Raw genomic sequence first — 23,640 nt, 5'->3', positions numbered from 1 at the left:
AAGTACAGGTCAGATTTTGTCGAATCAATTTGAACGAGGACAGTATGATTCATCTTTGTCACAAGTAAGTTTCATTGTAATCAATAAAGAAAGTCCTCCATGCGTGCGTTGCGAGCATATCGGATATATATTATTTCGGTGCGTTCATTATAACTTTTGCTAAATGTTATATATGTGAACAATCATTTTGATACTTAGTTATTTGATTACGACATTGTTTATTAAACCCTTATTTGATTAGCTTTGCTTCCAAAACCAATTGAGAAATTTGTAAGATGTTACCAAAAACAATTTTAATTTAAGCGATGGTCTTAAAACTGCTTATTTACATACAATACTACTAAGAAGTCAAAACACAAAAATACTGAACTCCGAGGAAAATTCAAAACAGAAAGTCCCTTATCAAATGGTAAAATCAAATGATAAAACACAGCAAACGAATGGATAACAACTGTCATATTTCTGACTCAGTACTGGCATTTTCAAATTTTGAAAATGGTGGATTGAACCTGGGTTTACAGCGCTTAACCTCTCACGTGTATGCCAGTCTCATCAAATTCTGTCATATTTACAACGATGCGTGATCAAAACAGACATAATAGGTAAAATTATCAAAATATTGGTACAGCAGTCTAATATTTTAAATACTAATAAGTACTAATATTGATATAATAAAATCCCCGCTATGATATTTTAAAAGTATCGCATTGATATAAGAAATAATAGCATTTTTTTTTTTTTATGTATATAAGATAAACACAGCACTTCAAATTTTACACGGACATAAACTTTAGCTTCTAATTAACTTCTGAATGTATATTTAGACTCAATCGTTGTTTATATTTGAACAAAAACAATTTAAAGTTAGTATTTTCTTACTTTTCCTTGCCAAAAACAACATTTTCCGCATGGAATGTCTACATATTTACAATTCATATTAGACAATATCGCTATGTGATATAAGAAAAGTTTTTATCGATACGCTTCTTCCATAGACTGATGATGGTCATAGGACAATCGCAGTTAGGTCTATCCTAAGATGACTTTGTTTTATATCATAAGACATATCTCAGACACGTCCTAGGACCATCCTAGACGATTGTCTAAAACATAGCCTAGGATATATCTTAGAATACATTCATTGACATTGACTCTAGATGCTTTATACTTTGTAAATATATAGATGCCTTATGTTATGCAGTTTCCGTCTTTTATGTAAGTAGTTAATATCGCAGCTGCCGCTACCGGATTTTCCCTGTGTCGAGTTTTCTGCGACAAAAGACCTTAATGTCAATCTCCAGATGTTAGGTAAAATCTGAATTATACTTAACTTTATCTGTGGTATTCTTTATTCAGAGTACAATGTGATAGATACGTTCAACATAGTCACTTAACATAATGAAAGAAAATCATCGTATCATACAGCAATCGAGAAGTATAAAATAATACTAGCTTCTTTTCATTCTTGCTATAATAGTATTATAATATGTTCCAATTTAAGCTATATCGGTCATATTGGTAGCTATAGGGAAGTGGGATCATCGGACACAATATTTAAATTTGATACTCCAATGAGGATTGTCGTCAAATTTTGTTTTGATTCACAGAGAATTTATTTGTAAAAGTTAATAGTCGAAGACGACGACGACGGACGCCATGTTGTAATAATAGCTTACTTTACAATTTTTATTGTTAAAAAAAGATGGGGCTACATTTGTGCATCAATGAATGATATATGAAAGCTTCTGATTATAAAGGTAAACCAAGTTCAAGCCATAGATTTGCATTTCAGAAAAAAAAATCAAATTGTGTAGCACTGGCTTTGAACCTTTGACCTGTTGGAACCAATTAAAAATAAAGGTTCTACTTTTAATATTTTCCATCTGCGTTAGTTAATTTTCGTTCGAATCATAATAATAAAAAAAAAAACCAGAAAGTTGCTGTCCGGGAACCATAAATATTTAAGAGGCATTGAACTTTATGTTTTACCTATTGACCCGAAAACCAATAGATCTCTTCCATAACGTTCCCTATGTTATCAATTTGTATAAGTGGTATGTCAATCTTGCATGAGGGGCTACAGTTACAATCTAGAAACAATTTATTTTAGACACACGGGCAGACGTACGGAGCACAGACAAGCAAAGTAATGACTATATACAAATGATTTTTTTTTTCAGAAGATAACGGTTTGGTCTACAATTTTTATTTAATATATTTTTTATAAACATATTTATTTAATAATTATGCAATATTAGTCACTGAATGTTAACATTTTTCCAAATGAATCTAATAACAATACTCGTTATTAAAATGTCTAAGCTTGTTTTACATACTACTTTTTAAATTTTTTAAAATATTTATCACATATAAGTAGTACCATTTTCCTGTAATGTATAGTCGTTATCCTTGACAACAGTGTTTTTCTGCTGTCTTCTCGTCTTATTTTTTAAATCTTTCACTTCATTTTGATGTCTTTTTTGTCTAACATCAGAGCAATATGGTAATAGATTCAATTGTTGGTTGCTTATTGATGACGTATCACTTTTCCCTCTTTTATTAACCGACAATTCCGAACCGATAGCACTGCTATCTCCATTTGTAGTATGTTGGTTGTGCATTTTTCTTCTCCAATAGCAGAGGTATATTATTATAATGATTATGACCATACCTACTAACGGCAGCAAGATATAGAATAGTATACAGACCAACTTTGTGAAAGGCAGTATATATACGATAAAACAACATTCCTTTGAACTTTGGAGTTGTCTGGATGATGAGGTTGTTGAGTTAGTTGTTAGTACTGATGAGTTAGTAGAAGTGGTTAAAGTACTTGTAGAGTATACACCTGTGGAAGAAGATCTTAATTGAAGCTAAAATAAAATTACGATATTCACTTCCATAATTTGTTACTTAATTGGTACACTTTAAACATTAATGTTGCATGTTCTTTATTTGAAACAGCTAAGCAAGATGGGATATAGTGAAGGGAGTGAAGCGATCTGAATTTAAATGGTCAAATTAGGTTTTCAAATTACTTATTAACTCGATAATATGTGGTAATGTATAAGTTGTTTTATTGTTCATAAAACAAATGCCATGTAGGCTAAGTAAGATTATAAATACATTCCACATACGATAATGTAAAATATATTCTTATTGCATTTCATTTATAATTTTAAAACAAAAATATACAAAAAAGTCTAATGATATTTTTGATAACTATGGTCATCTCGTGAGATAACAAAATATAATTAATAGATCATAGCTTATTACGTCGTATTCGTTCGAATTTCTTTATCGTGACGCGACCATTGTATTAGCAAAATAATGACCAACTTCCATCATTTCAAATATCTTTTGAAAATACCCTATTTACTTTTGCCCGGAATGCAAAAAATGTGAAACGATGCAAAAAACGCGCCATTGTCAATTTACTTCCTACTTGGATGTATTGTAGTTACATTTCAGATGTTTTTAAATTGCTGAATAATAAAATTTAAATGCCATATTGATTTGTAGTATTTAGACTGGAATACGGGCATAAGTAGTTGGAGTTTAGTTAAAGTTTTTTTTTAAAGTCATATGAAACGAGTGACTAGTGAAAACTCATGTTTATCATATACTTAGACTAAATAACATATGATTTTTACGTATGATAATAGCATTAAATTAACGTAAATATCATATTTTTCGAATTGGTTCTTAGCGGGCTGATATGAAAAGTTTATCACATCCTTCGATTGTTATCACATTCCTTTCCGTAATGTTATCGCATGACATTACGGTGATACTCGGCAAATTCCGGAAAATACACCTCAATGATACATGTACGTTTTCAAAGAAAAACATTACATTTAGTAGTGTACAAACGATTCTTAGGATACCTGGGGATGGTTTTCGAAAGTATCACAAAACATGTCATAAGATATATCTTAGCACATATTTTATGATCATCTTATGACTATCATATGATATGTCATAGGATTTAAATCAAAGCTGTCTTAAGAGAGTCATAGGTATGATGCTCTTACATGTATGAATGTCATAAGTGAAAATTATTTTCTATTTATTGAATAAAATAAATAATCAAAAAGTGATAAATATCAAAATGAAATGAAAAGTATAAAAATATTTATTATTACCATTCTTAATATTTACGGATATATATTTTTTTCATTATAATGAACAAGAAATTTTATACAAAAAGGAATTGAAATATGAGTTGATAATTTGTTTGTAATGTATAATAAATCTTGAACTTCGCTTTCGTGTATTATCATACATGAATTATTTTTTAACTGTTAATACTTTTACGATTCGGTACCCTGAGTACCCGCTAAACGAAATGCCCGTGCACATACGTTAATATAGTACTAATAACTATACTAGGAACGAAATAATATAAGTGCTATCTTTTTAACGAAATAATATGTATATTTTTTTATACAAAACCATGACTTAGAAATGAATTCCAAGTGGTATGTCGCAGGAGATTCAAGTTTTAATTCTCGTAGTTGAGAAAATTAAAATTTTTACTATTTAGATAACTGAGAAACACAACAAATATTTTTATTGCAATTAACATGAAATTATACATGAAAGTAGTTAAAATTTATTAAGTTTACAATCATGAGACCATCATAAGTCATGTCGAGAGGGGTCATAAGTTTACGACAAAAGTTATGATAAATCGTAATTTAAGACACTTTCGAAAACATATCTTACCACTATGACATGTCCTAAGACCATCATAAGACATGTCTTAGTCATAAGATACTTTCGAAAACAAGGCCCCAGTAAAGTATATTGTGTAAAATAATAAAAAACAAAAACAAAAACAAAAAAAGCCAACAAAATAAAAACCATAAAAAAAAAACCAAACAAACAAATTGTTTAATAAATGCATTTTTAAAAGTTTCAAACAATATTTAGAAAGAGTTACTTTAAAAAAGTTGATTTTCACCAAACAGTGTTTTTATGTATATGTTTGTCGATTCGTCCATATTAAAATATTTTACTTCTCTGTTGAGTCATATGATAGAAAGATTTCATATTGAATGTAGTAAATTTGGGGTCCGACGTCCGTGAACTTTTCACTCTTTGAACTTCTATTTTGGAACCATGTAAAAGGATCAATATATGAATCTGTTATTTTTCTCCACTGTTGGAGCATATGATAAAAAGATCATAACACGTCATTTTTCATATCGCATGTATTATCAGCCCTCGAGCCATGCGGCTCTTGGGCTAATATTGAACCTAGCTAGGGCTGATAATACATGCGAAATGAAAAATGCCATGTAATAATTTGATATTTTCAAATTCTGGAACCAATGCATATATGTGTTTCAGTAAATAGGTGAAATTAGAAATTACATTTAATTACTAAAATTTAGGTATTACATGTAATTCCTGATGCACTTATGACGTGTTCACACCAAACGCCATGTACAGTAAACATGTTTACAATTATAGTTTAATGTAATGTACACTGGTTTCACGATACATTTGTTCACATCTATACACCTTGTTTAATTACCTGTACATAGAGATTAATACATGGCCTTTTCCATATCAGCCTGGGTATCATCCCGAGACCCCCATATCAGCCCGAGACGGAGTCGAGGTGCTGATATGGGTCGAGGGATGAAACCCAGGCTGATATGGAAAAGGCCATGTATTAATCGCTTTATCATATACTTCCGACAATAGTTTTATGTATGGCAAATAAACAAATACAATCACTAAAACAGTCAAAAACTTTATAAAGAAGTTAAATTATGAATCAAATATACTATAATTGTCCAATAACTGCATCACTACCTCCATATATATTTATTGTAACATTTCGTAAATAGGCATTTTGAAACATTGAAAATTTGAAAGAGTGTTATGATCATTATTACTCCATGTTTGTTGTACTATAAAATGATTCATAATAATTGTCAATGGCATTTGCATGATTTTGTTAGCACGTACTAAACTATCCCCACAAAAGTTCCCGTCAATTTTGACGTCGTCATGAAAATTATCTGACGTCACAATGGAAAAGTAAACAACCGATACCGGAAACACCGGAAGTAACTTGCACGAGAGGCACTATTATGGGTTTTGTGCACGAGATGCACCTGATATGGGTTATCAGCCCGGGAGGGAAATTATGGTTTGTGTACTTCCGCTCATTACACATATGCAAAAGCTGTCATATCAATGCTAAGTATATGATAAATAAGATTTATTCACACTTGTAAAGTATATGTCATTTAAATATTTATAATGTAGAACCGAATGAAAATTTCGGACAACATTTCTAGCAGTTAGGGAACGACCATTTGACTTTAAAAAAAAAAGGCGGGGGGGGGGGGGGGGGGGGCTTGAAAAATATTCTGATCCCCAATTTTATAAAAAAAAATATATATTCTGGTCATACAGATGATAAAAAAAAGTATTCTAAATCCCGAGTTTTCTTATACATTACAGAGTTAAATATCGAAAAAAATGCTTGATTGCTAGCATCGAAAAAAACTTCTGACTCAGAAAAAAACATACATACACCCCCCCTTTTTTTTTTAAAGTTAAGTGGTTGCTTCATTATGAAAGCCATTTTGATAGATGTCTTGATACGCATTAGAAATATAGGCTGCAGCAGCGTGCTTACAGTGGTATTTTTGAATTCTAAGTGTATTTTAACGGATCTATGACACTGTACAAACAATACATCTACCGCACACTTTTTTTAGTAATAATTTAATGAGTGAATCGTTGTTTGAGTAAAGAGTATTTAAAAAAAAGTGCAGGAAAATCATAATCTTTTTAACTTCATTTCATGGTACTTCTTTTAGTTTAAACATATTTATTAATAGATGATTGGCAAACAAGTTACTGCAACTTATATTAATCCCTATCCACTTTGGTACTTTTGTTGTCAAAGTAAATAAAAATTTCGCGGTGAACCATTGAGTTTTATACGGGACGTATAATGTTATCCTATTGTGTCCATTCGTTCATCGTCAGCATGCCGGACTAAAACTCAAACACGCTGTAACCATGAAACTTCGGTGAATCGTCCATTGAGGTATCATCCCTTTCGAATTTTTAGAAATTATTGATTTTACGTTTCCGAGTTATGAGATGTCAAACAAAGGGCACTTTTCGACATTATAAAGACAAGAATAGAATTCATGGCAAAATTATCTGTTTTGGTGATGGTGACTTGTTTGTAGATCTTATTTTACTGAACACTCTTGCTGTTTACAGTTATCTCTAATAACGAACTTGGTCAAGTAATTTCAGACGAGAAGATTTTTGTAAAAGTTAAGTTTTTGACATTGAGAAATTATTTACAGGTGTCATAACGAGTAAGAATAGAAATCGCTTTTCTATCAACTCGAGTTATTTAATTTCAATATAATAATAAACGAGCCTTTGGCGAGTTTAATATTACTATTTCAATTAAATAACGAGATATCCCATTCTCACAAATTGTCTTAATACGGCCAACACTCTCATTGTGTAAAACTAAAAAATCCGAGAATATAGCATTTTGCACACGAAATGTACATCGTCGTAACCTTTGAAGGTCGTCAATGACCTAACGAATAGCCAGTGAAAATGCCGTAATATCGTCGTATGATGATGTATAAGGTGTCAGACCACCAATTAAAATTCCCTATCTGTTCTACCAAATTTGGCAATTTTCACAGCTTTCTAAATATCTTACCCTAAGTTTAACTTCATAGAAACCAGGTATATTCTGGTATGTACATGTATCATCTTTCTACATGCCAATACCCGTAAAGCCTTCTAAGAAAAAAACTGACCTTCGAATAGAGGTACTCCAAAAATAACCCCTGGTTTTCTCGAAATCTTTAATGAGTATGCCGTGGCGCGCAATGATCCTCAATTTTTGATTCTAATTCATAGACAAGTAAATTTTGGCTCAAAATGGTCTAAATATATTTTTCTTTCACCAAAAAATTGATTTTTGAAAATTTGTTGGTTAGTTTAAGAAAACAAGGACATTGAAAGCATTATTTTGTGTCAGAGTAGTGCTACTTTTACGTTCTACATAGGAGGGAGTAACTGGTGGAATGACACCAGCAGATCAAATTAATGCAGATGTTCGTATTTTCATATCACACTCTGTGTAGTGATGATACGAGATATTTCTGTTCATGCAAGAAATAGACAATAAGACACAACCATTCATAAGAGAAATGAACTTTGAAAACGTGACAGGTGTATCATGCGACCATGGCGCAGCTGTTTGTTATAACACGAAGTAAGAAACCTCAGTACTGGACAGCAAAGAAGAATAAGAAAAATGCTATGTAATAAAACACATTCTACTAATGGAGGCCTGACCCCCGCCCAAACATAAAAAAACATGAATGAAAATTACCCTAAAAATTACTGTAAAAAAAAACACAAAAAACATAGACACAATTAATCCGCTCGATTTCTATTCCAATTGACAAAAACATTTGAATTAGATTTTATACATTATAGACAATGAAATGAATAGCTCATCGGAAATACAAATATCTCACGGTATGTACTTCTCAATCTAAATTATTTATGCGTACATTATATTGTTGACATAACGAATAATGTACTGTACATGAAAGTTATACAATAAGACAAACAGCAAAATAAATACAAATAAACGAATGTTTATAACATGTAAGTGTTAGAACACCATTATCAAACTGACGAATGCATTGGTTCATGCCTGGAAAAGTACTTGATTTGAAACTTTGTTTTTTTTTAATTTTTAATCGAAAATACACTGACAAATAACATTTTAAACTATAAAATAGGCAATTTGTAAAATCAACAAAATTGGACACACTCGAAAAAGCCCGGACTGCTCTCGAAAAAAAACCGGACATAAATAAATGAATTTAGTCTCAACATATCGTTTTCAATGTAAAAGCAAGAATTTTTGTACAGCTTCTGTATTTCTAAGGACATATAGATTCAAGGTATGCATTTCCTTCAAGATTTTCAGTATTATGTGTATAAAAATGACTTTATTCTGTATTTTGGAATTTAAGAATTTTAAGGCTTATTTTAACTTTTTTTTAACGAAAAATAATGTCGGTTTAGTAATATCTTTTTATATCAAATACTATCATACATGACATAACTTTGCATAGTTAACACAAGCGTCTGTATCACGTCTTGTTAGAGATGAAGTCTGTTTGTTTACATTTTGGTTCATATTCACTCAAAAACAGTTCAGAAAAGATTTATTTTCTGGTTAAGGGTAATGGATAAAGGTAAATTTCCTGGTTAAGGGTAATGGATAAAGTTAAATTTCCGGGTCAAGGGTAATATTTGGATAAGTGTTTGACAGACGTAGTTGCAGCAGTCGTTGAATATCAGTAAAGATGCTTGATGACTTATTTTTAATGTTTATATTTTTTAACTTTGTAAAGCATGATCTTTTCAATTACTCTGAAGAAGCGTACATTTTGTAACAGACAAAGTATAACTGGTGACAATACTTCACACTATAGACCAGTTGACCTATTGAGACAAAATGCAAATTAACTTACATTTGATTGTGATTCCATTTAACAGACTGTACTTTCTTTCTTCATTGCCCAGGACGCTTGTAGCAATCTCAATTGAATAATTACCGTCACATACAACACCAGTTCCTACTTGTATTATTGGCATGCATAATTTGGAAACGAAATTATTATTTGCACAGGAAGAAGTTGTATTAGTACAGGTAACTGGAATTGATCTAGCAGTCCCTCCGGTACTCTATAAAGTTTAGAAAAGTAATTTCAATAATTGATTATAGCATTCTACATATAATAGTCAAATTAAGGTCATTGTAAAATTTGGTGCGTAACTTTCATGCAGTTGTTAATATAAAAAGTCTAACCATTGTTTAAATGACAGGCATGCTGATACTGAATTGAGCAATCATTGATAACATTTTAAAAAAGAAAGTGTGTTTCAAAGTTTCTGTTAATCATATATGACACATACATCCACTACTTACAATTTATCCACATAGAAAAAACTGGTGACTTATTATAATAATCTTTATTACAAAATTACACCCATAAGGGTCAAGCAATACAATCAAACAATAATTTTATACAATACAATGCAATACAATGTAATGCAATGCAATATATAGAGAATATCATATGGCTTTTTCAATATCGCATCCGTATCATCCCGAGACACCAATATAATCCCAAAAGAAAAATAAAAGTTCTTGGACATGGATAAAAAAAAACGATTATAACTGACGCTTTATTACCCTTTTAGAAGAAATGATGTACGAACCCCTTTCATACAGTGGCGAGAAGAATATTGTCACGAACAACTTTGTGCTATATATTGCATTTTTTGAATAAATTTTATAAAGTTATTTCTTATGGGATGCCAATCAACCAAAAGATTTATTTGTTATCACATATCTATTTGTTTATCAGGTTATATTTATCATTGAACAACTATCTTTTACTAGAGATCTAAACACTATTTTTTTATCCTGAAATTTGCCATATATTTTACCAAAATTGGTTTGAAAAATATTATTATAGATGTCCACATCAGTAGAAAATAAAAACAATCAAAGATAAAATTATGACCATATAAACAATTCTAATGCAATTATTTTGTAACAATTGTTTTGATTGGATTACAGCAAGCGTAAAATTCTCTATCTCCTTGTCTGTAACTAAGGAAGCCGACATTTTGAATTTCGGAATGTATTGACATGTTATTTCTACAATAATAAACACAAAACTCACTTGTTGCGCCTAAAAAACTTCTTTTTATCAAATTTTATTACATTCTGAAGCGACACAGAAGCCAGAAAAAGCCCGGTATTTATGTTTGACGGCGGAAGCATACCTATGACGTCACGTAGTGTAGGGACCAAAGAAGATAACATATTTTCGCGGAATTTTCTTTAATGAAGAATTTACACTGAAATTATGATTGAAATTTAATTATGAACTTGTTTTGCATTAGAATAGAGATAACTGTATTGTATTTGAAGCTTTTCGGACGTCCATCGGTAGTTTTACTGTCGCAAATACCCGTTTACCTGTCTCCGCTCCGCGTCGCCAGGTAAACTAAATTTGCGACAGTAAAACTACCGATGGACGTCCTTAAAGCTTCAAATACAATACAGTTATCTCTTAAATGTATTTCCGGCAATTCCGTGTCTTTCAACATAAGGTTTGGTAAAAATCCGCCCATAAATACCCTAAAATATCTTTTTAAAAACTGTTATGATATGAAAATATGTAGCAAAAAATTGTAGGCGGCGCATAATACTTTAAAAAATTCTCTCTCAATTAAAAAAGATATTTTTATAATTGCACGAATTCAACAGTATTTTGAAAAAAATATCAGTTTACTTTACATTTGTGAATCTCCTTGGTCCATCAAGATGCAAATTTGTATAAAAAGGTTTTTATCAATCAATATAGAATTATCAAAATGCCCGTGTGAATGTCGTTCGTGTAGAAAAAACTACTTTATAAATCAATATGAAAAAAAATAACGCCAAAAAGACGACGTCAAAAGAATTCGGCACTGGCGACGTCAAGTTGTTATTGCCTATTGACAACGTCGAAACGTTGATTTTTTAAAATCTGGCATCAAGAGGGTTAAAGGAATATCTGTCACTACTGTTACATCTTTTAAGTCATTCACAATAGCTCCTGCCCATAATCTGCGGTAATTACGAATTGTCGGCCAATAGAGTCGCTCGCCTCTGGTATAGTTATTCAGATTAGGGATTTTGCAACAGTGACTGCAATCGATGACGTGACGTCATACCGATTAAAGGTGCGATAAAGCTTTTCAATTTGCAACCGTGCTGATATCGATATCATCACGGGTGACTGACACAGCACGCTTGCCAATGATTGTATTATACATACAATTTATCTGTATTTACTACTAAGTATATACACTACAAACTCCTCAGAGTCTGAATTGACCAGTTTTTGTGCTCGACCAGTAAAATCGAGCACACATTTTACTCGACTAGTCTCGACATTGTCTCGACTGTACTTAACTGTACTTAAGTGTACTCGACTAGGTCTCGACTTTACTTAATTAGTCTGATTCTGTACTTGATGATCTTTGTGTAGTCTGAAATGGTCTTGACCAAGGCTCGACCTGTCTCGACCTGTCTTGACTAGTCTCGACCTGTCTCGACTAGTCTCGACTCAGTCTCAACCAGTCTCGACCTGTCTCGACTAGTCTTGACCTTCAAATTTAGTTTTGACTGGTGTAAATCAGCCCATCTAACTAAATTAAATATTGATCTTAAAAAATTCAAGCTTATTAGGTAGTTTGATTTATTGCTGTGAAATGAAAGAATTTAATTTTACAATATGTAAAAAAAAAATTATTATATAAAAATTCAGATAGGCATCTTTAATTTTTTTTATAACTTTTTCAAATCAACTTGGATTTTCATCAAACTATGCAGATATCTTAGATATATATCAAGCTTACTGAATCCCATTTCATTTAATTTTTTGTTGTATTGCTGTAAAATTTAAGAATTAAAGTAATTTTGGTAAAAAAAGCTAGGATTTGCAATTCGGACAAAATAGAGATAGTACACTTTAATTTTTTAAATAACTTTTTCAAATCAACTTGGATATTCATCAAACTATGCAGCTATCTTACATATATATCAAGCTTACTGAATCCCATTTCATTTAGTTTTTTGTTGTATTGCTGTAAAATTTAAGAATTAAAGTAATCTTGGTATAAAAAGATAGGATTTGCAATTCGGACAAAATAGAGATAGTACACTCTAATTTTTTAAATAACTTTTTCAAATCAACTTGGATTTGCATCAAACTATGCAGATATCTTACATATATATCAAGCTTACTGAATCCCATTTCATTTAGTTTTTTGTTGTATTGCTGTAAAATTTAAGAATTAAAGTAATCTTGGTATAAAAAGCTAGGATTTGCAATTCGGACAAAATAGAGATAGTACACTTTAATTTTTTTAATAACTTTTTCAAATCAACTTGGATTTTCATCAAACTATGCAGCTATCTTAAATGTATACTAAGCTTACTAAATCCCAGGTCATTTTGTTTTTTGTTGTAATGCTGTCAAATTTAAGAATTAAATTAATCTAGGTCAAAAAAGCTAGAATTTGCAGTTCGAACAAAATAGAGATAGTACACTTTAATTTTTTTTATAACTTTTTAAATTCAACTTGGATTTTATTGAAACTATATAGCTACCTTGGTGATGTATTCTTCTTACTGAATCCCAGGTTGTTATAAAGTTTGTTGTATTGCTGTCAAATTTAAGAATTAATTTAATCTAGGTAAAAAAAGCTAGGATTTGCAGTTTTGACAAAATAGAGATGGTACACTTTAATTTTTTTCATAACTTTTTCAAATCAACTTAGATTTTCATCAAACTCTACAAATATCTTTGCAATATATTGAACTTACTGAATCATAGGTTGTTATTTTGTTTGGTGTATTTCTGTCAAATTTAAGAATTTAATTAACCTAGGTCAGAAAGCTACGATATTAGAAATATATCTTTTCTCATAATTTGGGGAAAAGTATACATAAAATATTAATATAATTCCTTTAATGTTTTATTCCTTTTGATATAAACTATATAAATATATCAAAAAGGGATGAAATATTAGAAATTATTAAAATAGTTCTTCAGATTTGTGGTGATTTATAAAGCAATACCTTCTGCTTGGGGCAAACTTATTAAAAAGATCACTTCTACCAGAGAGTTTTAAATTCTAAATAACATTTATTCAAAGTTGCAACATCCTGTTAAATCTAAATCGCAGGGCTTTTAATTCACTAGATAAGTAATACACAAGTTTAAGAAAAGTAGGGCTTTCTTTTTACCTGTAAAACTCACGTGTACTGATGTAATTAAATCATGTATAGTGTCATGTCATTAAATTTGACAAAAATATATTTTAAAACTTCATAACAACCTGGGATTTAGTAAGATCACCAAGGTAGCTATATAGTTTTAATAAAATCCAAGTTGATTTGAAAAAGTTATTAAAAAGCTTAAAGTGTACTATCTCTATTTTGTTCGAACTGCAAATTCTAGCTTTTTTGACCTAGATTAATTTAATTCTTAAATTTTACAGCAATACAACAAAAAACTAAATGAAATGGGATTCAGTAAGCTTGATATATATGTAAGATAGCTGCATAGTTTGATGCTAATCAAAGTTGATTTGAAAAAGTTATAAATAAAATTAAAGTGTGCTATCTCTATTTTGTCCGAATTGCAAATCCTAGCTTTTTATACCAAGATTACTTTAATTCTTAAATTTTACAGCAATACAACAAAAAACTAAATGAAATGGGATTCAGTAAGCTTGATATATATGTAAGATAGCTGCATAGTTTGATGCAAATCCAAGTTGATTTGAAAAAGTTGTTAAAAAAATTAAAGTGTACTATCTCTATTTTGTCCGAATTGCAAATCCTAGCTTTTTATACCAAGATTACTTTAATTCTTAAATTTTACAGCAATACAACAAAAAACTAAATGAAATGGGATTCAGTAAGCTTGATATATATGTAAGATAGCTGCATAGTTTGATGCAAATCCAAGTTGATTTGAAAAAGTTATTTAAAAAATTAAAGTGTACTATCTCTATTTTGTCCGAATTGCAAATCCTAGCTTTTTATACCAAGATTACTTTAATTCTTAAATTTTACAGCAATACAACAAAAAACTAAATGAAATGGGATTCAGTAAGCTTGATATATATGTAAGATAGCTGCATAGTTTGATGCAAATCCAAGTTGATTTGAAAAAGTTATTTAAAAAATTAAAGTGTACTATCTCTATTTTGTCCGAATTGCAAATCCTATCTTTTTATACCAAGATTATTTTAATTCTTAAATTTTACAGCAATACAACAAAAAACTAAATGAAATGGGATTCAGTAAGCTTGATATATATGTAAGATAGCTGCATAGTTTGATGCAAATCCAAGTTGATTTGAAAAAGTTATTAAAAAAATTAAAGTGTACTATCTCTATTTTGTCCGAATTGCAAATCCTAGCTTTTTTTACCAAAATTACTTTAATTCTTAAATTTTACAGCAATACAACAAAAAACTAAATGAAATGGGATTCAGTAAGCTTGATATATATGTAAGATATCTGCATAGTTTGATGAAAATCCAAGTTGATTTGAAAAAGTTATTAAAAAAATTAAAGATGCCTATCTGAATTTTTATATAATAATTTTTTTTTTACATATTGTAAAATTAAATTCTTTCATTTCACAGCAATAAATCAAACTACCTAATAAGCTTGAATTTTTTAAGATCAATATTTAATTTAGTTAGATGGGCTGATTTACACCAGTCAAAACTAAATTTGAAGGTCAAGACTAGTCGAGACAGGTCGAGACTGGTTGAGACTGAGTCGAGACTAGTCGAGACAGGTCGAGACAGGTCGAGCCTTGGTCAAGACCATTACAGACTACACAAAGATCATCAAGTACTGAATCAGACTAATTAAGTAAAGTCGAGACCTAGTCGAGACCTAGTCGAGACCTAGTCGAGTACACTTAAGTACAGTTAAGTACAGTCGAGACAATGTCGAGACTAGTCGAGTAAAATGTGTGCTCGATTTTACTGGTCGAGCACAAAAACTGGTCAATTCAGACTCTGAGGAGTTTGTAGTGATAATAAATAGAATAATAGAACATATTAGAGTTAAAAAAAACATCATAAGCTTGTGTGACATAGGTCTGACTTCCTCAGTTCTAAAGACTGCTTAACCCTTTGGGCGCCGAGACGTTGTTTTTTCACATGGTTACGTTGCCATACATATTTCAATGACGTTACTAAAATGATACGTAACGTAACGTCAACACATTACCGTACAAGCACATGCACGTTTCCTCGTTAATCGATTAATTGGACATCTAATACATTCGGGGAAATTTCCCATATCTCTGGTGACCTTTGAATTAACTTGAGTACACGTAGCAAACTATACGTAAATTCTATGTTCAGGAATTTTGCTTAATTTTCGGGCTAAAAATCGAAGTTATTTTTATTCTTTTCTAGAATACTGTTAAAAAACCCGACAATATGGAAATGAATGAAGATTCTTATAGCATAAATATTATTAACAGTGAAAATATATTGAAGAAAATATAGCTCAATTACTGTATTTTGATATTAAGAGGGTGGTAAAGGGTTATTTTCGTGTAACGTGTTTTGCTATTTTTATTTCACGTGCAGCCGTGAAAAAGGTTCATTATTCACCGTGTTTTGTGAAATCGGTAAAAAAATCAACGTGCAAGAATTTTTAATTGTTCGTTCATCGTGAAATGGCAACTTTATTTCGCCTTCCTTCTTTCAGTTACCCCCTCTCTTTACGCCCCTCTATGAAGCATCATCATATGTAAGATTTGATATCATCAAATGATTAAAAAAAAAACGAGCAGTGTTCTCAGTTTCTTCATACTTAGCGCGGGTCTGTTTTTTTTTTCTAAAGCACCATCGATGAAGAGTTCGACTTAACACTTTGCAGATCTTTTCATATCACCACAATATTAGGGATACAAGTAAATAGCATTGTAATAATTCATCCATCATAAGTCTCAAATAATTGAGTAAAAAATAGTTAAGCGGAAAACATTTCATAAATATACAACAATACTTATCTTTTTTTTCCGATAACGTATAATCTGAAATAAGTTTGCTTTAACTTAACAATTGTGTGACTTATCTTTCATTTTGATTTCCCTATTTGGTTTTGAGGAATGTCACTTTTCTGACTAGACCAGTACATGTAGTAGCATTTATTTTGCTTCTTTTTTTTATAAATATATCCTAAACTGATTTTTTTTTATATTCAAGTCAATCAATACTTTACATGTCAACGGCATGCAAATTTTCATAATTTCACTAAATATTTTTTTTTTTATGCAACACTTGATGTCTCAATTTAATGTATTAATATCTGTGGTTCACTTGACCTTTTAATGGTGTAAGCTGATTTTTACAGATACTATTTCTATAAAATGTTATGAACTTAATATCAGTAAAAAACACAATTATAGGTCCTATGCTGCATGTGCTAAATACAAGTCCGACTTAACCTCAGTCATTAAACGGGGTCTGTCGATAAAAATATTTTATGTTTCTTGTTGCGATCTTTGACATCGATAATCTGATGTAGATCCCTTTTTCATAGGTGCGATTTCCGCAGAAAATGAGGAGAAACTATTTAATCGTAAAGACAAATTCTATTGGCAAGAGTTTCTTTAGGCATTTCGTTAAAATCGACATAGCCCCAAATGCTTGAACTATTTTCTTTCATAGATTCCTACATTATGATGTATGTCTATTTTTGTTTAAACTAGTACATGTACACGGTAAGGTTGAAGTTTGAAATAAAAGAGGTAAATGTTGGTACCAATAGTTTACTCCAATGATAATTACGGACGACGTACTTTCCTTTTGACTGTGATTGATTCTATAAGTTTTGAATTTGATTTGAAACATGCACAAATATAATCACAAGCTCAATTTTAAAAAGAGATCCAGACTCGGTGTAAATGAGACTTGAAAATGACACTCCAGGACACAAACAAATTAACAAAGATATATAGAGGTCAAATTACTGTCTGAAAAGAAGATAGTCGGACATATGCATTATACGATATTTCAAACACTAAAAGCAAAAGTATAAATTGGCTGTGAATAAATTTATTCGAGACTACCAGTATTTGCTATATCATTCATTTCCTAAATCAAAATATAGCAGTCTGATATCAACGAACGCAATCGCTTGGACATTAAAAAAACCCCACTCAAATACTATCGAAAACAACGACTGAGACAATAAAACAACTCTCAGGCATGAGTGGAAAACATCGCCGATGACTGACACAGATAAATTGCCCCGGGTTAAAATGTTGTCATTCATATCCCATCCAGTTAGATAGAAGATAATACGCAATTTTAGACGACCCTTTATTTTCCAGTATTAAACCAAACGGAAAATTAAAAAAACACTGGTCTTAGAATCACAAGAGATGCCTCATAATATGTTTTTATATTTTTAACTCTTTTCCATAGCTCTATTTGAATATATCTTGAGCTTTTTTATGTTATAGTCATACGAAGTAGCTAGATTGGAGTCTTGTTAAATCTTTCCTAGTAACGAAAAAAAAACCGGATTCAAAATGATGACAATAGTGTAATAATATTAATGAATCAGATGGACTGATCTACATGCTAACTTCTGTATATAAACAAGTTCGTATATCAATTGCGTGTGTTGGGTTTGAATTGTCAGTACTATAGTATAAGCTTGTATGTAATTTTTATAGAATCATGCATTGCCGTCCGTGTTTATATATTGTTTATTCTTTAGCTGTTGTTGAACAATTATGTTTGTTAAAATAAATAATTCAGAATTTTCTTTTGGCACCAGTATTATTTTTGAAAGAGTCCGTTATGATATCTGAAAGTTATGATATCTGTAGTATAGTTTACAAATGAGACACATATAGCCACCACAGTCACCAGAACAAGGCTATAAACTACGGGTCGTCGGCGTACTGCCTTGACAATAGTTATGTATATATGATCTCCCCCAGTTTTTGGTTGGGTTAATGTTGCTCAGTCTTTAGTATTCTTTGCTGCCTTTAACTTGTCTTTTGGGCAGTTTTAGTGTTTTGCCATGACATTGTTAGTTTGTTTTCGACATGTGAGTTTGACTATCTCTTTGGTATATTTTACCTCTCTCCTTGTATGCACGATTGGTCACTATATAATTCAATGTGAAACACTTAAAATGAGATAATCACGACATGCATGTTTAAGTATTGCAGGATCGAAAACAAAACATGAAAAGAAAGTGTATGTGATACGACAACTTTGCCAAAGGCTTCTTCCTAGCTTTGGAATAACTCAGTAAATTTTTGTAGTCGTTAATTCCCTCCTCCAATCTAGAACTGTCGGGTACCAGTTTAACATTAGGATAAATAGCGAAAAGCTTTTAAAAAGAGCTTGACTTGTCAAAATTGGTCCAAGCACAAAAAAAAATAAAAACCAGCACAGTAACAAAGGACAAAACTAAATCCAAAAATACTCATTAAGTGATGGGTAAATAAAAACACGACCTTAACTAAAAGTTGAATATGTATTCTAACATATTGAATTGACAACAAAGTGAGACGGATGTACAGTACACATAAGGTGGAGTATGCAGATTGTATGCCGTATTTAAGTATTGGAATGATCAATCAAAAAAATCCGGGTTTGATTTGGTTTTCGCAGAAATTATCTTATTAGACCGGAATTGTCAAAATTATTCCTTATAAGTTATAACTTTAATTGATTGTTTTAATACTAGTGAAGTAAACCTATGTTTAAGCCAACCCAAAATGGGTAAATTTCTCAAGAAATATGATGGGTAAAAGAGTGCATTCAAAAAGATATATTCCCGGATTCTACCGACTATAGCTGCCGAGCTAACCTTCTAAATTTGAACAAACAGTTTTATTTAATATATTTACAAACAGCAAACTGTGTTACCAATTATCGAATGATTTTCGATCTGTAACACTTCACATTGTAAAAATCGGTAAAAAATAAATGGTTTTACTGCAAAACGTTTCCAGTAATTTCAAGTACCTGCCACTTTTATACGCACAAACGTCACACACCGCACCAGTTTTGATGACGTCATTCAGATAAACGTTACAATTTAAAAATAAAATAACAACTGTATTTTTTTAAGTCAACCATGTGAACTAATTTCATTCAGTTAACTTAATAAATAGAGGCATACAAAGTTTATAATTGGAGTATAGATTATGTAAAAATTTGCACATTATCACAGAAAAAATAGTTTTCAACACCAAAATTTAATATGTATTTGAGACTTTTATTTTTATTCTTGAAACACAGAACAAAGTCGATTATTTTTCTTTAAACCTTATATGGTTTCGGAAGTCAAATGAAGTTTTTTATGTATGTTTTTAATGCTTTGTGGTTTCTACTAAAAAAGCGACAAAAATGTCGTTTTGGCGTGCTAGCGGTAAACACCAAAAATGTCGTTTTGGCGCCGAAAGGGTTAATGAAGACTCCAATATGACAAACAAGTTCAGGGATGGGGTTTAGAATGTGTTTTAGTGTATTGAATGCATCAAGATGTTGAAATAATGGTACACAGTCTTTTAGATAAGCTGGTGTACTAAATTATAATCCTGGTACCTTTGATAACTATTAATGTCACAATACAAAAAGAAATGAAATTCGTCATCTAGGACTCCACATTTTTTACATAATCTTTGTGCTCTTGGAATGTTTCTGTACCTTCCTAATTCAATGCACAGGGAATGATCACTCAGTCTAAATTTTGAGAGTATCTGCCTATGTATAAAATTATTGCAATTTAAATAAACCTCAGACTGACAATTATTTTTTAATTTCCCATAAAGACAAAGTTTGCATGAGGTATCCATTTTTGAAAGTTTATTTAAAGTATTTTTTTAATATTCCTCTGAAACAAACTTTTTGGTAATACATTTTAACACGCTTTTTGATTGTTTAAAAGGTACATTAATATTAGAGTAATTTTCTGGGTTTATTTTCATTTCTTAATTCCTGCCCAATGTAAATTTATCGTCACTGGGCTTCCAAAATGTCGTATATATGACTTTTTTGTCTAAACATACTTTTTGACACCAATGCCGGTCTGGGCGCAGGGAAATCTTTGGTATTACAAAATAGCATACAGTAAGATCAATCAAAACATTTGAAATAAGACATATTACGAAATAGCCAATGTCAATTACATGTATTTGTAAAGTTTGCTTCCAAAATGTTGTATGAAAACTTAAAAATCGTTGTATAGTGGCTTTGGGAATGAAATGATTGTACATTTCTTTATTTCTGTGAAAATAATCTAAGTTCTCGGATAATTCAGAAATGTCAAAGTTCACTATTCAATGTCAAGTAATGAATTATAATGAAATATTTTATGTTTCATTATTCTAGTTGAAGCGGTGAATAGTGAAATAAAAATAGTAAAATTGACTCACACTATACCTACAATGTATATCCCGTATTTCTAAATTCGTCATTTTGGTGTTATCTAACTAATATTCAAATAATTATATGAAAAATAATAAAACAATCTTTAAATCTGTAATTTTATTTCTTTGTTTAGTTTCGGAGGATAAACTAGTGGGTTTTCCTCAACTATTTTTAACAGAAATAAATCCCTTGCTTAAATGTATCGACGACCTGAATACCAAAACATATTTATCAAAATTAAACTTCTCTAAGTTGTCTTTTTTTATTTTCACTGAACCTTTGCTGTTATTCGTCCTCTGACTAAAGATATAACAAGTTGATTGTGCAGCAATGACCATTCGAGGGGTTACAGAGGACCTAAATGCCAAAATACGCGTGAAAATTAAGAAATAGACAATTTTGAATAATGAAATGGATATTTTGAATAATGTAATTGACAAGGCTCATTTTAAAGGTATTGACATAGGCTATTTTCCACCAAAATATTTTTTGGATCCGAGTCCGTCTTGCCACCATAGATGTTCAAACGTGCCCCTTAACCTAATTTTCCGTATTTACCACACATTCGGTACTCCTTGGCATATCCATATGGTAAAGTTCCAAACCAGACCTAGCTCATTTCAAAGGTGTTGACCGAGGCTATTCGCCACTTAAATATTTCTTCTGGGATCTTGGCCCGTCTGGCCACCACAGAGCTTCAAAGTTGCCCATCAACGTTATTTCAATACCCAGAACCAATGTTCCTTTTTAATCACATGTGTATCTACATTCATTTGGTATACATTTTATATATTACAGAGTTTATAATTTATTCAAATTTTGGACATTGAAAGACCAAGGGGGGGGGGGGGGGGGTCTCACAATCATCTAAGCGGTCTCCGCCGGTAGGATTTCACTATACATTTCTTTTTTTTTTTTGGCTTTCCATAAATATATCTATTGTTTCTGGAGTGATCGGTTTTTATTTTTGTTTTTGTTTTAGATATCATATATTAAATTACATCTTTGATGAATCTTTGATGTCGTTTTATTGATAAAATTCTAATTTACATAAAGACAAATATTCAACTTATATAAGGGTTTATATTCGAGGACAACGAGAATTTACGAAAGCTTGAAGGGGTCCTAAAACGATTTCTGGCTTAATATCTTTTCACTCCTCTAAACTATGAAAATCATGCTTTTAATGTTATTTTTTATGATTTCCAACTAAATTTGAATATTGAACAGACTGCTAGCAGCAGCTTGGATATTGTATATCCAATATAGAATAACGAACCGGCTACAAACTTCGCATACATATTTAAAACGGAATGAAATGCTTTTAAAATCGGTACAAGAAGTGAAATTGACGAATCTGCTGTTAAATTATATTTAATTAAGATTTAGCGATTTTTGGAACGTTTTAGTCGTATGCACTTTTTTGGTTTTTAGACATATCATCAAAATTGGCTGCTGAAAAAAAGTGGCTGCAATTTTGATTGGCTGCTAGAAGTGGCTGCCAGCTTGAGTGTAGTATCTATCAATAAGCTTTGATTTGGTGTATAAATTTAGCCTTGATTATGAGCTAACGGGTTGCAGCTGTCTATACCATGATTATTCAAAATAGGCTATTTCTTAATGTTCAAGCGTATTTCGATATTTAGGTCCTTCGTTACTCCTCTAATATGCGTTGCGGAACATATTGACTATATACCTTTTGTTTCTCTCTTAATAAACTTTCGAATGAGGCATAACGTATATCTATAATTAGGGGCTATAGCGACGCAGCAGTCCTTTCCATTATTCAAAATATCCATTTCATTATTCAAAATTGACTATTTCTTAATTTTCACGCGTATTTTGACATTTAGGTCCTCCATAACCCTTCTTATGGTCATTTGCGGCACATATCGTTTAAATTCAGTTTATTCTTCGACCAATAAGATTTAATTTGGTGTATAAATTTAGCCTTGATTAGGGGCTAACGGGTTGCAGCAGTCTATACCATTATTCAAAATAAGCTATTTCTTAATGTTCAGGCGTGTTTCGATATTTAGGTCCTTCGTTACTCCTCTAATATGCGTTTCAGAACATATTGACTATATACGTTTTGTTCCTCTCTTAATAAGCTTCTGAATGAGATATAAGGTTAATCTATAATTAGGGGCTAAAGCGTCGCAGCAGTCGTTTCCTTTATTCAAAATATCCATTTCATTATTCAAAATTGGCTATTTCTTAACTCCTTTAATGGTCATTGCGTCACATATCGTTTATACTCAGTTTATTCTTCGATCAATAAGCTTTAATTTGGTGTATAAATTTAGCCTTGGGGCTAACGGGTTGCAGCAGTCTATACCATTATTCAAAATAAGCTATTTCTTAATGTTCAGGCGTATTTCGATATTTAGGTCCTTCGTTACTCCTCTAATATGCGTTTCGGAAAATATTGACTATAGAATAGAATAGAATATTTTTATTTCCCAAATTACAGGGCCCATAAAGGGCATAAAATCAGATACAATTGATTTACATAATTGGTAACAACAACAATAATAGAGGCAT

The 23,640-nt window shown here is 31.0% G+C and overlaps 1 long non-coding RNA gene across 1 annotated transcript in view; it reads right to left on the bottom strand.

Annotated features, from left to right (window-relative positions):
* Positions 1-9,565: 9,565 nt before the first annotated feature.
* The window catches only part of LOC143078041 (uncharacterized), a 62,653-nt gene continuing 48,578 nt past the window's right edge, over positions 9,566-23,640 (bottom strand). The window contains exon 3 of the long non-coding RNA XR_012979015.1: positions 9,566-9,777. This is a non-coding gene — a long non-coding RNA (uncharacterized LOC143078041). The remainder of the gene's footprint in view (positions 9,778-23,640) is intronic.

The sequence above is a fragment of the Mytilus galloprovincialis genome, chromosome 6, assembly GCF_965363235.1.
Source record: "Mytilus galloprovincialis chromosome 6, xbMytGall1.hap1.1, whole genome shotgun sequence".
NCBI classification, from domain to species: Eukaryota; Metazoa; Mollusca; class Bivalvia; order Mytilida; family Mytilidae; genus Mytilus; species Mytilus galloprovincialis.
The sequence above is the reverse complement of the archived record's forward strand: the minus strand, read 5'-3'. Positions and strand labels throughout refer to the sequence as shown.